Source organism: Cydia fagiglandana, chromosome 17, assembly GCF_963556715.1.
Source record: "Cydia fagiglandana chromosome 17, ilCydFagi1.1, whole genome shotgun sequence".
Taxonomy (NCBI): Eukaryota; Metazoa; Arthropoda; class Insecta; order Lepidoptera; family Tortricidae; genus Cydia; species Cydia fagiglandana.
This window is the reverse complement of record NC_085948.1, coordinates 5,841,212-5,847,237: the sequence shown is the minus strand read 5'-3', so window position 1 is coordinate 5,847,237 and position 6,026 is coordinate 5,841,212. Positions and strand designations below refer to the sequence as shown.

The following is a 6,026-nucleotide window of genomic DNA, read 5'->3' as shown; positions in this document are numbered from 1 at the left end:
AATGGCCTGATTAATGGAGTTCAAAGATCATTAGGGCAGGCGACTATCGCCTCTGGCTATAGGCAGAGATAGCCGGCTGTTGAGTTTGAGTCTAGTGGTTTTAAGTGGGTTTAAGGGAAGATTACCTATCTGCCGCTTTTCTTTTTCGCTTTTCCCAAATCCTTTTTATCTTATTGTCATTGCTCTCTTATGACATTTTGATAAGAAGGAGATATCATTCACAAAACCTATGTACTTATTTATTCGATTGGTATACCTTCGTATGTATCAGTGGCACTCTCTGGAGATAAGATCGTCGATCCGACTGCGTAAATTAGAAAACAAATACTACCCGTACTAAATATAATAGAAAGTACAGACACGCACACAGTAGACACAAAATTACACCGATTTAGTATTAACATAATGGCTTTGTTTCCAGCGAAGAAACCACTCGGACATCATAAAAAAACGGAGCATTGTCCGCCAAAACCGCTGTTCACGGAGGCTTGAACACGATTATCAAGTTACTTTATAATACAAGAAGTCTGAGATCTTTAGGTGAACTCATTAACATGTGCGAATTGATGCGAGCAGGTATACTTAATGCTCATGCAGTTATGTTAATTCGTCCTTAACCGTACGAGCTCATCAATGATCAAAGGATCAATTAATGCATTATGAGGAACAATAAATCGGAAGCCTCGTCTGCAACGAGATCAATGATAAACAACATAATTTAAAATCTTATTAATGATGCCAAAGGATGCCAAGTCATTATAACTGACTAAATACGAGTATATAAGTAGGTATTAAAAAAATTGTCAAGTTGAAATCCTTATGTGTATGTAGGCTATAATAATTTCATTTCAGTGGGACTATTTCGGACTATAAAATTATGGCTTCCAGTGGGACTATTTAGAAGCTGCATGTAGAAGGTTTTTACAATAAATTACTTTCTTCTTCGTCTTTATTTCGCCTGACTCCAAATGGTGGTTAAACGCATTTCAAGATTAATTAAACCTAAGGTTTGTCTCGATAATCCTATCCGCGGTAGACAAGTTGTTATCGCTGACTGTACTTTTCTTTTCTCAGCAGGCAACTATAATAATACTCATCGAGTCAATTCAAGGAAGTCTAAAAACCCCAAACACGTTGCGTTTGTTTTATCAAATTATCACAGAGTTCTATGGACACCTCCTGTCTCAATCATCAGATCAGCTTGATGATACCATAATATTGCATTGTCACCCGATGTACATATGTATGCACCTATGCAAATTTTACTTGCAAGATTTGATTACAGAGAACGGGACAAGTGAAACTTGAGATAGTACATACTTAGTATTAACGCCTAAAAGAATTTAATAGCAATACGCACAATCATCCATAACACAGGGATGTTTAAAAATCTAAATTAGGTACTTAAATAATAATATATCAAAAATGTACTTTTAGATGATTTACCTCCCAAGGAAATTGGAGTGGATTTTTTAAATTTAAATTCATAATAAAACAAAGGAACCCAGATAATACCTATATGAAAACAGAGGTAAACAACAGGCGGCCTTATCTATCGTTAAAAACCGGACAAATGCTGGTCGGTCCTGCCCACCGAGGCTTCCGTACTTTTGAGTATTTGTTGTTATAGCGGCAACAGAAATATGTACATCATCTGTGAAAATTTCAACTGTCTAGCTCTCACTGTTCATGAGATACAACTCATACAGTCTGGTGTCAGACAGACGGACAGCGGAGTATTAGTAATAGGGTCCCGTTTTTATCCTTTGGGTACGGAACCCTAATAAAGACCATCTATTACGAACCTACTTTAAGTATCTATATTATGTATCTATCATTTATTTGACCTCATCTCAAATAAATGATAGATACTTTATTAATTGCTTAAAATGGTTTCTTAACTAACTATCCCTTTAACTAATTGTCTACTTAATTAAGTGCTATATAATACCTACACAATTTAATTTTGACATTTAATTTATGTGTTTATGTTACAATGCTATTCAAGGTGTTTTGCCGCTGACTATAATTATAAAAATTCCCTTGTAGTCAGCAGTGGCTGAAGTACCTATTAAGGAAAATAAAGTTATGAGCAACTTATATCAGTTACCTATATGTAATTATGTACAGTGAAGCAGCGAACTGAAAAACTGCATTGTTGACATAATTATTATGAATGACTTCATAGGTAAAATAAGTGGTCATCCAATTTCGGTAATGCGAATTTATTAACATTTGAAAAAACGCGCCAAGTCCCGAGCTCCCACCAGCGACCAACCGAGCGCGCCCGAAGTAGAATCGATGTCAACGCGACCAGTCCCCGCCGTAGCTGGGGTTCTAAGGTCCACCACCTTGCATTTTGGAGACAAAGCAAACCGCTTGGAACAGGTGTTCCTGGGGATGATCTGAGCCGATTAAGCCCGGTTGCCAAGAGGTTCCACCCAGCAGGTGGGCAGGGGAGGGGGGGTAAAAGTGGCTCCGGCGCGCCTCACTCTAAGCTATATATCTGCATACATCTAGCAAGTATATCAAGTTTGGTGTCTTTTTCGTGTAATTCGAGGATGAAGAATTCATTTCTGTGACTACATTATCACTCTTCCATACAAAAAAATCGAGAAATTAAAAATTCCAAAAAAATCTTTTCACTTTTTTTTTCGAAAATCCTCTACAAAATTAAAACTATGAGGATTTGCTCTAGGAAAAAAATACCTGTGAATAGCCCAGTTATCCTACTATATAGAATAGTAAACTTGTTAAACATTTTTTTTTCATAACTCTGATAAAAAAAATGTTTTGTGTCGCGCGGCGTACCTGCATTGTAAGAGCGGTATGCAGCGTTTAGGATTTTTAAGTATGTTTCGATGGTTTCTGATAAGTTGTTATTCTTCTGGTTGTAGAAAATTACTTCTGGACGTGATATATATACAAATATAAATTAAACGTATAAATATAGATGTTGGGAAAACTTTAGCCAATAGAGTTATTATAAATGTGATAAAATTAACAAAGCAGATGTTTGATTAAAATGCGGGTTAAAATACGAGTAAGATATATATTGTTCGCAATTGCCACTACATGCCCATGGGTCCGTGCATTTTAGTTTTTTCTTAACGCAGTTGCACCTCCCTGCGCATTTTGTTTTGCAGCGGCAACGAATAAGCTCTAAACAAGCAGCAGCCGCCGCAGGTAGGCTTGTACATATGGGCTCCCAATAACCATTTTGTTTGGACCAGCTCCAGTCAGCAGGACATGGAAGCTGTTGCTGAGGGGCTATAATCTGTCCCCAAACATAGCCTCCTTGGTAAACTGCACGGAGAATATGTTTACGTAGGTAGCGCATCTTCCATTGGAGGCAGATTCTCTAACTGAAGATTATTTTTTGTAAAAAGTACTTTTCGGCACTCTTTTACACTTGTACTTGTACCTGATCCGAACACTGTAACACAATGCATAGTATCAAAAAAATGTCTAAGGACCAATTCACATCTCGTAATTCAAATCTGTTCAGATTTAATATTGTAAGACTCTTACTTGTCATACAAGACAATAACATTTTTTTCCAAAATTGGCTGCTCAATGTTGTTTTGTTTACCGTATTTAAATCCCTCCGGAACATTACAAGGACCACTAAAACCAGGATTGTCAGATCCCTCATATTTCCCACTTTTCTGTATGCTGTATGTCTCACATGGACACTAAGGGCATCCGAAAAACAGAAAGTGAATGCACTAGAGATGTGGTGCTGGAGACGAATGCTGGGCATATCATGGACTGAGCATCAATTATTGAGGAGCTTGGCATTAAAGAGCGGTTGCTTTCTACGGGCAAAACTCGGTACTCAACTTCTTTCGACACGTGTCTCGTCGAGACGGAACCTCTACAGAACGTCTAGTTGTGCAAGAAAGAGTAGGAGGTGACAGGGCTAGGGGAAGATCTCTAATGAGATGTACTGACCAAACCAAATCAGTGTGTCGGTCACAGTAAGCGAATGCTTACGGAAAGCAGCTCTACGGGAGGAATGGCGACGTGTCGTTAAATGAGTCGCTCAAAAGTTTTCATAATGGCCACGACCACTCTATCAAGAGTGTAACGAAGAAGAAGGCCCTCCGTTACAGCAGGATATGCGCTTTAAGCTTGAAATACGCTTTTTTTCCCTTTCCACACACAAAAGAAACTGTGTTGTAACCTGAAAAGGCGTGGAAGAATGGCAAGACTACTATCCTTTCTGGTCCTGTAAAATAAATCATATATCTATGAGTTACAAATAAAATCATATATTTAAAGAAAGTTTGCAGCACGTGACCATTAGCCCAGTTGACCTGTCTCTTATTGCGGTGACATATTTATTTATTTTATTTACAATTAATGGAAGAACTACAAACGTTAGCTTAAGAAAATGCAATAACATGGCACGAGAGGAACAGGTGATTCTTTCCTGTGCCAATCCTCCATTAATTGTAAATAAAATAAATATGTCACCGCAGTATACGAGACAGCTCACCAGGGCAATTGGTCAAGTGCTGCAAACTTTCTTTAAATATATGATTTTATTTGTAACGCATAGATATATAATTTATTTTACAGGACCAGAAAGGTCAGAAGTCTTGTCATTCTTCCACACCTTTTCAGGTTGCGACACTGTTTCTTTTTTGTATGGACAGGGAAAAAAGCGTATTTCAAGCTTGGAGCGCATATCCTGCCGTAACGGAGGGGTTTAAATACGGCAAACAAGGCAATATTGAGCAGGCATTGCCAATATTGATAAAAATTGTTATTGTCTTGTATGGCAAGTAAGAGTCTTACAATAGTAAGTATGGACAGATTTGAATTACGAGGTGTGAATTGGCCCCTAGACGTTATTTTAACAAAATGCATAGTATTTTGTTACTGATTTTACGAGTACATCAGGTACAAGTACGAGTGCAAAAGAGTGCCGAAAAGTACTTTTTACAAAAAAAAAATCTTCAGTTAGAGAATCTGCATCCAATGGAAGATGCCCTACCCACGTAAACATATTTCTCCGTGCAGTTTACCAAGGAGGCTATGTTTGGGGACAGATTATAGCCCCTCAGCAACAGCTTCCATGTCCTGCTGACTGGAGCTGGTCCAAACAAAATGGTTATTGGGAGCCCATATGTACAAGCCTACCTGCGGCGGCTGCTGCTTGTTTAGAGCTTATTCGTTGCCGCTGCAAAACAAAATGGGCAGGAAGGTGCAACTGCGTTAAGAAAAAACTAAAATGCACGGGCCCATGGGCATGTAGTGGCAATTGCGAACAATATATATCTTACTCGTATTTTAACCCGCATTTTAATTAAACATCTGCTTTGTCAATTTTATCACATTTATAATAACTCTATTGGCGAAAGTTTTCCCAACATCTATATTTATACGTTTAATTTATATTTGTATATATATCACGTCCAGAAGTAATTTTCTACAACCAGAAGAATAACAACTTATCAGAAACCATCGAAACATACTTAAAAATCCTAAACGCTGCATACCGCTCTTACAATGTAGGTACGCCGCGCGACACTAAACATTATTTTTATCAGAGTTATGAAAAAAAAATGTTTAACAAGTTTACTATTCTATATAGTAGGATAACTGGGCTATTCACAGGTATTTTTTTTCTAGAGCAAATCCTCATAGTTTTAATTTTGTAGACGATTTTCGAAAAAAGAAGTGAAAAGATTTTTTTGGAATTTTTGATTTCTCGATTTTTTTGTATGGAAGAGTGAAAATTTAGTCACAGAAATGAATTCTTCATCCTCGAATTACACGAAAAAGACACCAAACTTGATATAGTTGCTAGATGTATGCAGATATATAGCTTAGAGTGAGGCGCGCCGGAGCCACATTTGCCCCCCCTCCCCTGCCCACCTGCTGGGTGGAACCTCTTGGCAACCGGGCTTAATCGGCTCAGATCACCCCCAGAAACACCTGTTCCAAGCGGTTTGCTTTGTCTCCAAAATGCAAGGTCCCCTTAGAAAACAGGACCTTAGAACTTCTGCTACCGTCCC

General features: G+C 38.0%; 1 protein-coding gene across 1 annotated transcript in view; it reads right to left on the bottom strand.

Moving 5' to 3' along the window:
* The window catches only part of LOC134672966 (mitochondrial carrier protein Rim2), a 317,464-nt gene that overhangs the window by 139,675 nt on the left and 171,763 nt on the right, over window positions 1-6,026 (bottom strand). The window lies entirely within an intron of this gene.